General features: G+C 54.0%; 1 long non-coding RNA gene across 1 annotated transcript in view; it reads right to left on the reverse strand.

Moving 5' to 3' along the window:
• The window catches only part of LOC110570433, a 21635-nt gene extending 11344 nt beyond the window's left edge, over positions 1 to 10291 (reverse strand). Inside the window, exon 1 of the long non-coding RNA XR_002479723.2 lies at positions 10238 to 10291. This is a non-coding gene — a long non-coding RNA (uncharacterized LOC110570433). The remainder of the gene's footprint in view (positions 1 to 10237) is intronic.
• Positions 10292 to 12130: the final 1839 nt, after the last annotated feature.

Raw genomic sequence — 12130 nt, forward strand, 5'->3', positions numbered from 1 at the left:
GCGGCGCGAGGGGGGCAGACAAAATCTTGGCAGCCTGGGCCTCTAGGTCCCCTGGAGCCTGGAGCCTGCCTGTGTTCTCTTGAAAGCTTTTCTCTTTCCTTTGGTCCCACAGATACCAGTTGGTTGGTCACTGGTCGGGGCAGGGGTGGGGGTGGAGGGGAGCTGGGTGAGGCTCTGGGAAAAGAGAAGAAAGAGGTGAAGAACGGAGTCTGCGGCGCAGCCGCGGAGAAAAGAGCCTGAGTGCCTCATCTGCAGAAGGCAGCCTTCCCAGGTTCCTCGGCATGCTGGGACTTGCCAGAAAACAGAGCCCTGGCTGGCAGGACCGGGGTGGACAGTGGAACCAGAATTCAAAGGGGCAGCCGGAGGAGGGGTGGCCCCACGGTGGGGGAGAGGGGGAGGCTTCAGTGAATCATATAAATTAGAGACAGAAAGGATGTCAGGCCACCTTCACTTCCTTCCTCTCCTAATGTGAATTATCTCATTAGCCCCGAGCTTCCCAGAGGCTGACTCTAAATGATTCCTGTAATGGGGAGTTCAGTCCCCAGCCTCCCTATGGGGTCGGACTCCTAGGAGGGCTACGAAGGGCTCTTAAAGGGACAGTAGCAAACCACGGCAGTCACTGTACGCGACGCGGGGTGCCTTCTGCAGAGGCTTCAAGCTGCAACGTCAGTTGGACCCTTGTGCCCCGTGTTTCCACATACAGGAATCTACTGTGAGAAGACAGTCATGGACATCGGGACAGGCTCATTAACGACACCCCCTTCCCCCGCAAAAATGAGAGTCCCCATTCTAACGCCTGGCACCTGTAAATGTCACCTTATGTGGCAAAAGGGACTTGGCAGGTGGGATTAAGTTAAGGGTCTTGAAATGGGGAGAGGATCCTGGATTATCCAGATGGGCCCTAAATGCCACCACAAAGGTCCTTCTCAGAGGGAGGCGGACGTAGGGCTGAGTACAGAGAGAAGAACGGACGTGAACACCGAGACAGAGGCTGATGTGATGTGGCCACAAGCCAAGGAGTGTGGCAGCCTCCAGAGGCTGTAGGAGGCCAACAACGACTCTTCCCTGGAGCCACCAGAAGGAACCGGCCCTGCCTACAACTTGATTTTAGTCCCATAAGACTCATTTCAGACTTCCGGCTGCCAGAACTGTAAGAGAGCACATTTGTGGTTTTTGTTTTTGTTTTTAAGAGAGAGAGCATGCATATGCCAGCAGGGTGGTGGCAGGGAGGGGCAGAGGGAGAGGGAGAGAGAGAATCTCAAGTAGGCTCCGTACCCAGTGCATGAGCCCAATGAGGGACTTGAATGACCCTGAGATCATGACCTGAGCCAAAAATCAAGAGTTGAATGCTTAACCGACTGAGCCACCCAGGCACCTTACATTTGTGTTGTTTTAAACCACCCAGTTGGTGGTGACGTGTTACAGCAGCCCCCCGAAACTAGGACGGATATGGATCAAGTTCTTGCTACCAGGATGGTCTTCAGAGCCTTTCACAACAAAAGAAGAAACGTGGGAAACATCAAAGAACTGTTCAACCATAACTATGCCGTGGGTCCTACAATGAAATACTATACAACCATGAAAACACTGAAATGTTATTTTTTAAAAAAATAAGGGATGGATATATAACCGAGTATGGATCCTGAATATTTTCCTTGCCTTTTATAAAATTTTCTAACTCTAAGCACCTTATAACTACCCCTGTCATCCTATAAGTCACAATTTGTCAGAGAGAGTCCAAGAATCCAGGGTCAGCACCTTTCTGGATTGTGAAGACTGTCCCCTGGCAGAGGGGCTCTGCTCCACACACACCTCAGCCTGGCATCACGGCCCTCCACCCACAGGCCAATGGGCCTGCAGACTCTCACCCCTAACATATGAACCAGTCCTGTCTCCTTACACGCAGTCTGGTCCCCTGGACCCCTCACCTCAAGCCTGTTCCCCTAACCCGCCGCAGAGCACGTTCTCATCTGCCTCATACTCTTCTGCCAAGGCTGCCCTAACAAATGGCCACAGTCTGGTGGCAAAAAGCAACAGACACTTCTGTTCTCCTAGTTCAGGAGGATAGAAGTCCAAAATCAGGGTGTGGGCAGGGCTGGTTCCTTCCAGAGGCCGGGAGGGGTACCCATTCCAGGGGTATGTCCCAGCGGCTACTGCTGGCTGCTAGCTGTCCTTGGCCTGTGGACCCCTCCCTCCAATTTCTGTTCCCATCTGGAGATCCCCATCCTCTCTGTGTCTCTCTGTTCCCACCCCCCCAGGACTTGTCAGTGGGTCCTTTATGAATCATATCTACAGAGACCCTATTTGCAAACACACGGTCACGTCTGAGGTTCTGAGTGGCTGTGACTTCTGGGGGATGCTCTTCGATGCACTGCAGATGGCCTGCAGCGACACTCTCTCCTTTGGCTTACTTTACTTCAGGTCTCAGCAACTCCACAAGGTCTTCTTGGATTCTTCCCGGTCCCTTCTGGAAGGACCTCAAGGCAGCCGGAGTCTCCTGAAAGGACGAGGGTGGGTGGCCTCAGGAGAGATGGAATTCTCCACCGTGCAAGGGTTCCTACAGAGGACACCTCTCCGGAAAGACTCAGAGGAGATCCTGGGCTGGACGGGAGATGGAAGGAGATGGTCAGGGAGAGTCTGGCTTTGCGAGAGCAAGGACGGAACCCAAGCCACTTGGCACGGTGCTGGGCAAGGAGCAGGCACTCACCAGATGTTTACTGCCCCACCAGAGAGGCCCCCGCAAACCTCAGCATTCCTCCTTTCAATGAATGCGTGGAACGTTTTGGGAACAAAACAAAGAATCTGACGAATTGTATATTCAACGGCTCTTTGTGGAGCGCCTCCACAGTGAACCGCACTACGAGATACAATCCGACATAACTATATGCCTCTTTCTTCTTTCATGGTAAGACGGTGACAGACCACATGGCCAGAGACACCTAAATCAGCACCTCCATGACTATGTGGACTGAGACTCAGCACCCCCAGAGTTTCTATATGGGCAGGTGGTAGGTTCCTCAGGAAAGCCTAAGAGATAAGGCCCTTCCTTTCTCCTTCTCGGTCCACTGGGGAAGGGAGAGAAGGCAGAGGAACGTTCTCTGCTGCAGCCAAGGGCAGGCTCTCCGTTCCTGCTGCAGACCAGACAAAGCACACCTACCAGGTGGTGACTTATCAGCTGTGGGAGGCCCACGAAGCTCTTAAGCCCCAGGTGGGTGCCTGGAAAGCCACCCTCCCAGGGGAGCACAGACCTCGGGCCCTGCTTGGCTGCTAATCACCATAAGCACCACGGTGCCTCACCCCCGAGCTGGGTGGCCCTTAGCCACTCCCAAAGCCTCGCCATATGGCTCAGTGATCTCAGCTGGCCTCACACAGACCCTGGCAAGTAAGCAGGACAAGTGATGTTATTCTTCCCACTTTACAGATGGGGAAACCGCCTGAGCGTTCGAGGACTTGCTCGGGGCCACCCAGGGAGTATGTGTCCCAGGCAGTAGCCCAGGGCGCTCTGTCAGTAGTCCGGGAAGGCAAATGGCATCCCCACCGCCCCTGTGCAGCCCACGAGTACTTCAGGGCTTTACACGGGAGACAACAAATATCAGGGGGTGGCTCTTCCCTCTGGGTGCTGGGCTGCTTTTTTGGGACCCTGGGGAGCATGACTTCCTAAAACTCCCACCTCTTCCTATTCAATCCACCTTACTCCTCCTGCATGATGGCTGCAAGTAGAAGGGCAGGGACCGCCAGGGGCAGGCAGGACTTGGGTCTGGGCTGGGCCTCTCCCAAGAGCGGCGAAGCATGCCTTTTGGGATCCGGAAGGAGAAGCTCTTGTGTACATGTGTACTTTTCCAGGCACGGAGAAAGAGACCCGAAGGCCTAGCTCGGCTCTTGAGCTTTGCCGACCTGCCCCACAGAGGTTCTCAAAGCCGGCCCTCTGTTTCACCAAGCTGTCTCAAGCAGCCCCGGGAAGTGGCTGGGTGACTTCAGGGCAGGAAAGAGCGAGAACACTACCCTCTTCTGGGGCCACGGGTCAGCAGGGCTGCTGAGTTAATGACCCTCGGGTCAGGCCTCCAGGGGAGGAGGCAGGGTTCCTTGGCTGGGGCCCCTGGCATGAGGAGCCCGCACCACCCAAAGGCAATCACGGCAGAGCTGGTGGAGGCCCAGGAACCAGGACTCTGTAGGTGGCACCTGCAGGGCAGGGGAGGGCAGGCAGGGCCAGCCCCATCCACAGCCCACTCCACCTAGAATGCCCGCGTTCAGGCTGGCTCCTGGGACCTAATCTTCCAGCCAAGGTTTCCCCTTACCAAACCATTTCTCGGTGCCCTTCCTCGTCCCGTGTGGAGTTTTGTGTCATCCTCAAAGCACCTGGGGAGACAAGGTGCAACCCAGAGCTGCATGGGCTCCTCCGCCTTCGAGTTCAGGCCGGAGAGGCGCCCTAAGGCAGCGAGGGGCTGGCGGGCAGGCTGTGGAAAGCCCAGCTGCCTCCAGCAATCTAGGCCAGCGTCCGGTTCCCATGACACCCTTACCGGCAGCATTAATAACTAACCACGTCCCAGACAGGTGCTGACGGCCTGGCCTTAGGAGTTCTCGTTCAGGGTTGACAGTGAGTCACTTCCCTTTTATAGTTTGCTAGCAGACTGAGTCACCCTGAGGCCAAGCCTTCCACACAAGTTCTCACACCTGGGCCAAGTCACATTCGTGCCCATGCCTTCGACCCCCTACTCTCCAGTCAGCTGGGCCCTGCGAAGCCAACCCTCATGGCCGAGGCCACACAGCGTCCCCCGTGACCCGGCGTCTGCCCTGCCCCCGCCCCACCCACTCCCTCTGCAGGGACAGTGACAGGGGCCCGAGGAGTCTGGAGAGATGTCTGAGGGAGGGTTGCCTGACAGGTGGTCCCCTGGGCCCGATGTTGGGTTAGGTCTCTGTCGCCCTGGACCTTCACCCCAAAGAGCGCCCTCATATCTTCCCATCCTTCCGCTGGCAAACAAGGGAAGACTGGACGTGGAAAGTTCTAGATGAGGAGCCAAGGGACAAAACTGTGAAGCCACGTTAGCTCCATCACTCTGGGGAAGGACAGAGGCTGTGGGGCGGTAAACTGAGTCCCATGACTGTCCACATGCTCTCTGCGTGCTCTGTCAGGTGGGAGGCAGGCCTGGCCTGGCAGGACTAGGGCCAGGTTCCATGTGCTCTGGAGACACATATTAAATAAAAAATCCTCGCCTGGGAGAACAAACCACCAGGGAACCCTTCCTTCCCCCACTCTTGTATGGTATTTTCCTACAAGAAGGTTTTTTTATTCAAAAGAGAGAGAGAGAGAAAAAAAAATACAAAAAATTTTTCAAAAAGAGGCAAAAAAAGAAAACACAAAACAAAACAAAAAACAAACCAACCCCAAAACCTCACTGAAACAGTTTGGGGATTTTACTCTTTTTTAATTCTCAGAAAGTCCCTCCCACTACCTGGTTTCTAAAACAGACCATAAACACAGATGACATCAGGCTGGACAGCGCTGGGCATCCTGCCGCCAGGGGCGGCCGGCAGGTGTGAGACTGGCAGGTTGAGAAGAGATGACACTATTTCAATCATCAGAAGATGAAAACCAAGGGCGGGGGGGGGGGGAGGACAGGAGAGGCTGCGCACCTGGGTGTGGCGGGAAACCTGACAACACCCCGCCAGCCGCTGGCCTTTCGGGTGAACCCCTCTTGTCTCCATGGGGTGACAGGGTGCTCCCTGGGGGCGGGCGGCCGCGCATCCCCCACCTCCCAGGTATCCGAGTGCGACCCATCTACGGGGCTCCGAAAGCACGGCTGCAGCGCTGGGCGCCCCACGGAGCCCCCCGGGACTTTCCAAACTGCATCTGGAAATCGGCTTTGGCAGCAGTAGCCGTGATGCACACTCGCAGGCCGTGAGGGGCTTTCTCCGCTACACACGTCCTGCACATCGTGTCCGGGGACGCGGCCGGCCAAGCTGCGTCCCCAGCGCCGAGGGGACAGATGCCAGAGGGGAGAGAGGCTCCACCCCCGGTGGCTGGCTCGGGGAGACCAAGTGAGTCATTGGGCCTGAGCGGTGACCATGATGTCCCAGGGTGAAGTGGGAGGCCTGGGGACGGAGCCCGCCGCACAGACGTGAGCCACGGTGACTCACATTTGGACCCCGAGGGGAAGTTCCATCTGCGAGTCCTCTGGACGGCTCTCGTCCCCTGGGGTGAGGTCATCCCCACTGCTGCTCAGAACCGGGACTTGCTTCTTTCTCCCAGAGCCCCGGCGTTCCACTCTCAATTATGGTTATGGCAGAAACCCTCACATCAGCCACAGCACCTCTCCCTACGCAGCCCCCCCACCCCGCATACACAGGACGGATGGACCCGAGCAGAGAGCATCCTCCCTGCGTGTCAGGCTTTCTCATCTGTAAGAAAAAAAAAAGTTCTTCCTCCTGATGATGTCACACAGGAGCCTTGGGGGCCAAGAGGCAGTGACTGTGACAGGGCTTTAAAAGGAAGTGCACCAAATCAGCGCCAGTGGGTACCACCGTGTCGTTACTGCTTCGGACTCTGGCCATGTGGGTCTCCATCTTGCTCCACGTCCCCGGGGGCCATGGGTCTGGAAGAAGAGGAGAGCACGGCCATGGGTAGAAAGTGTCCCCAGCAGAGTCGGTGCCCAGGAGCTCGGATGAGTCGTTCAGAAATACCCATACACGCTGCTAAGGGTTTACTAGGGTTTATTGGGGAGGAGGAGGTCCCGGCGTCCGTCCTCAGCTGGTTCCTCCACCATATGCACAGGTGACAGAGAAGTCCCCCGAGACAGGCGCGAGGCGTGTGCCCTTACGGGCTTAAGTTTTCGGTGCACTTAAGATCACAGGACATTAGCTAACAACCACCAAGACCAGGTCCTCATGGAAGCATTCTGAGAAAGACACATTGTGTTAGGCGTGAGCTCAGGAGCACGCTGAGCCGGCCCCACCTGGATGGTCACGGTGACCACAGGACAGGAAGGACAAACGGCGAATGAGGACATTCCTGCAACTGTCAGCGGAGGAGGAAGATGAGGCGAAGGCAAGGGAAACAGGGAGAGCCTCCCCCTGCCCCCAAGAGGGCTGTGCGGAGACCACGAGGGATGACCTCGAGCTGCAGCTCCGAGGGCAGCCTGCTCCCCCCACTGCCCTCCCCACAACTAGAACGGGACAACAAGGGCCTCTGGTCTCCCTCCTCCCATAATTTCCCCCCATTCCCTTCTGTTTCCCCTTTCCCTTCTCTTCCTTGCTGCTGACCCCGCAGCGGGCCCGTCTGACGCCTGGTGGCTCTGCAGGCAGGGAGAGCGGAGACGGACCCTCATGGGAAGCCACCACCCCGGTGCAAGAGGCCATCCTAAATTAGGCAATCACAGCTGTTGAGAATCAGCCCCTGAGGAACGGGCCTGGAAGCTTCTCTGCTCATCCCCACTGTAAATGCCATTCCGTTGTCACATGCATGGGATCGGGCCGGACAGGAACAAGCACCTCAATGCCCCTTCCGCGCGTGCCATCGCCCCTCCACTGCTCTGCCCCTCTTGGTCTCCATACCAGCCCCTAGGAGGTGCGACCACAGCACACTTGTCTCAGAATCCTGCTGTGGCTCCCAGGTCCCTCAGTGGGAAAGCCTGACGCCCCCCACCCCGCCCCCCAGGCTCTCCCTGACCTGGGCCTCATTCCAACCCCACCAGTGCTCCTGTCCTCAGCCTGAATGTCACCGTTCCCACTGCAGAACACTCTTCCCCAACGTGTTCACGGGCTGGCTCCTCCAAGCCTGTGCTCGGGGTCACCTCCTCAGTGAGGTGCCTGCCCTGTTCAATACTGCAACCTGCCCTCCCGTCCCTGCCCTGCGCACTTGGCCTGCCTTTCCTGCCCCCAGGTCTACTCTTTTGCACAACACTATCACCTTATGTGTGAGATAATTAACACGTTTACTATTCTGCTGTTCATCATCTACCCTCTGCCACACTAAAAGGCCAGTCCCATGACAGCAGGATGGTGGTGTCTGCCTAGAACGGTCTTGGCACACAGTGGGCCTCCCATAACGCTCTGTTAGGCCATTCCCAAGGGTGCAAGGGGCCCTGGATCTTAGGGCATGACCTGCTATTCAGGCTGAGGTCACCTGCGGAGGGAAGGCAGAGGGCGGGCTAAGGCGGAGGATGTTGTGTTCACAAAGGCAGTGCCCACAATCGGCCTGGAAATTCCCCTGGAGTCACTCAGTCACACCCCCGCCCCAACTCACACACGGCCTGCCAGTTACCCAAGCACACACAGCCGCTAAGGAACCCCTTCACCAACCGACTCCTCCCCAGGCCCGCCCTCCCACCTGAGACCCACACCATCATCTGAGCACCTCGTCTCTGCAGAAAACACGCAGGAAGAGAGGGACGGGGTAGAAGAAACACCCAAGTAACAGAAAACAGGCCCCAGTCCGCCCCCAGCGCTGTCAAGGCACCAGGGGGGAGGAGAATGGAAGCTGATGTTCCAGCTGAAGGAGCATCCAGTGCCCTGGGTGGGCCTCTGTGCTTGTGGGGTTTTGAGGAGGTGAGCATATAGATGGCAACATGGCAGCGACCCGGGGGTGAGCACGGAGGCAGGTGTGGAAATACTCCAGGTTTGGGGGGAGGATACAAAGCAGGTCAGTTTGGCTGTGAGGATCCAAATTTGGGTAGAAAGTGGTAGCAATTAAGATTAAGTGTCCGGTGAGAATCGGTTGCCGGGATAACCAGTAGAGAACTATGACAAGGTTGCTTTTCGGTTTTGTTTTGCCTTTTTTTTTTTTAATCAGAAAGTGGCATGATGAATACTGGGTTGTTTTTTTTTTTTTAAAGATTTTATTTATTTATTTGAGAGAGAGAGAATGAGAGAGAGCACATGAGAGGGGGGAGGGTCAGAGATAGAAGCAGGCTCCTCGCTGAGCAGGGAGCCCGATGCGGGACTCGATCCCGGGACTCCAGGATCATGACCTGAGCCGAAGGCAGTCGCCTAACCAACTGAGCCACCCAGGCGCCCCTGAATACTGGGTTTAAGAAAGAAGTTTAGAGGGCGCCTGGGTGGCTCAGTCGTTGAGCGTCTGCCTTCGGCTCGGGTCGTGATCCCAGGGTCCTGGGATCGAGCCCCGCATCGGGCTCCCTGCTTGGCGGGAAGCCTGCTTCTCCCTCTCCCACTCCCCCTGCTTGTGGTCCCTCTCTAGCTGTCTCTCTCTCTGTCAAATAAATAAATAAAATCTAAAAAAAAAAAAAAGCTTAGAGAAGACACAGGTAGGATTATTTTGGGAAAGAAAGGCTGGAAATCCCAAGGTTGGAGCCCCTCGTGAGGATCCCAGCTTGTGCTACCAAAGTCAAGATCAACAGGGTGGCTGGGAGAAGGGAGGGGAAGGATCAAATCCGAAAACTGCCGGGGAGCAATTGCCAGGATTTAGTGTCCTAAAGGACACTATGGACACAATGGAGGAGTTAACACCATTGGACATCTTCCTTCTGCCTGATCCATGCGGAGTAAGATACATAAGGAAGGGAAGAGATAGGGCATCTGTCATGGTCTAGACTTTTACTGGTATTCATTGTATTATCTCATGTAACTCACGACCTCCCCTGAGGACAAGGTATAAGCATCACCATCTTCTAGGTGAGGAAACAGAGGCTTAATAATCCACCCAAGATCCTATCCAGAGCTAACGAAGAAAAAACAAAAAACAAAAACCCCGCTGACATTAACTCTGTCCTTAACCCATCCCAGGCACTATGCCGGGCACTTCACCCTGAATCCTCTCATCTCATGCCACGACATGGCAGGGATGGCTCTTGCATTGTCCCTGTTTTACAGATGGGAAAACCGAGGGCTAGGGAAGTGAAGGTCAGCAGCCTAGAGAAGGAGGCAGTGATAGAAGGCAACCCCAGGTGAGGAGGCGTTCCTCTGCTTCCTCATCTGTAGGTTGGGTATGACATGCTCACCCGCTGGTGAGGTGAGAATGAGTTTACCCAGGTAGACGCCGTGAGAACCCAGCCACCTGGAATTCACTGCAATGACTGTTAGTATTTATTAACCTGTGTCTCTGGACCTTCTCCGACAGCTAACTGCAAGGCTCCTGCCTGCCAATCAGCCCTCTGGGCTCGCATGTGGGTGCAGGTGCAGTAGGGATGTCTGGGAAAAGGAGGTTTGCTGCAGAAGGAATAAAAACCCCCAGAGCGACACGAGCAGCAGGGGTGTGACTCCTCTCTGATTACCGCCCGCCACTCACCTTCTTTCTTATCCTTCTTTCTTGGCTCGGAGCACCTCCCCAGGTCAGCCTCACACCTCTGATTTCACCTAGAAAAAGAAGGGAGAGTTATACGCAGAAAGAACATAGTAAAACTCATCTTCAAACTTAAAATACAGAGGGAGCAGTCTCTGAATGCCAGCCAACCTCCCAAGGACATAGGAGTTTAATAATTGTTTAGTCTTTAATATAGAATAAAACTGCATTCACTCTGAATCAAGGCAAAAATCCATTTCCTCTGTTCGTCACAGACATGGCAAACGGGAAGGATACTTTCAAAGAAATACAGGTGATCATCCTAATACCCAGACCTACAAGAAAATGAAATGAATATTACATTGGATAGGAATCTTTTTCCAAGCTAAAACAAATTTACAGTGGACCTTTACCAATAATAATAATAATAATAATAATAATAATCTATTGCCACAGTCCTGAGTTGTACTGTTTTGGGGGGCCCTTTTACATGACACTTTTCTGAATTTTTTTATGTTTTGACCTCATGGCACATCTGAACTCATGACATGGGATAGCACATGAGGAACATCTAGCTCTGTGCCCGGTCCCTATCTTTATTAGCTATACTTTCATTTACTCCTTTGTAAGTTTCTGGAGTGCAAGGCCATTGCGTGTCATCCCTATAATTCCTAAGCAAACGTGCAAGGTTACCAGCAGAGTTGCCGCTGCTGCTAAAATAGATATTTAATCTTTAAATCCGACCTCTGTCCAACCTGATTCAGACACCAGGAAGAGTAGTATTTCAAAAGGTGTTTAAGATAATAGCCCCATTCTAAGCTTCCCCATCATTAGGCTCAAAGAAATCACTCTAGACCCCTAGGTTGGCAAATGAAAACAGAGAAGAAAGAAAAAAGGGGAAAAATAATACCATCAGATTTGAAACAGAAAACTTGTAACCTTCACTCACAAGGGAGAGGATTGTTTGGGTGGTGTTTTGTTCTTTCGCTGGATGCACACATACATACATCATCTTGGGGCTTGGATCACTCCCGTGGTTTCTAGAGTTACAGAGGACAGGGTCCAGGCTGCTACTCTGTGGCCAACCCCAGCAACCAATGCCTACCACCAGGGCAGCATCCCCTGTGCCCCAGAACCGTCCCCCAACCTGCGGACACACGTCTGCTGGGACAGCTTCTTCCACCATGCCCACCAACTTATCCCAAGACCAACCTCAAATGCAACGTGGGGCTCTTGACTACAGGGCAAGGAACTCAAGCATTTTAGCTCTGATGCACCATGCAACACCCAAGACCTAACTAGATGCCTTGCCCTTGCTAGAAAACTCATCAAAAAGAAGCAAGCAAAACCACAACATACCCTCCAACTCCAAGTCGGGCAGCAGAATGGATTCTTGCTCCTGTTACTGCTTTATGTAACGCCACCCCCACGCCCAACCCACGTTCAGTTTGTTAGGTGGGGAGCATCCCATAACCTCCTTCAAGCTAAAGCCTAGAGGAATGGAAATGACTCCAGGTTACCCTTCCAGGGGAGATAGGAAATTTAATACAAGTCAATCTAAGCTCAGCCGGCCCCAAGACATTTCAATCCAACCAATGTAGGAGCAGACCTTGGGGAGTAGGGAAGTGGGAAACTTAAACCCTACGTTAGGGGGGACAAGATTTGGAGGGGAGAAAGGGTTCTCATAGTCCAGGTTCCCAGACTTGGCTACCTGCTGAAACCACTGTCCCCTCCCCCCAGGCAGCTGGAAAATCATCCTAAAGCCCGGGTCCCACTCCCAGTGGTTTCTGATTGGCATAAACTCAGGTCTGAGCATTGGGTTAAAAAAAAAAAAAAAAAATTAAGCTACCCAGGTAAGTCTAATATGCATCAAAATGGAAGGATCATCTGGAGATTGTT

Source organism: Neomonachus schauinslandi, chromosome 15 (genome assembly GCF_002201575.2).
Source record: "Neomonachus schauinslandi chromosome 15, ASM220157v2, whole genome shotgun sequence".
NCBI lineage: Eukaryota > Metazoa > Chordata > Mammalia > Carnivora > Phocidae > Neomonachus > Neomonachus schauinslandi.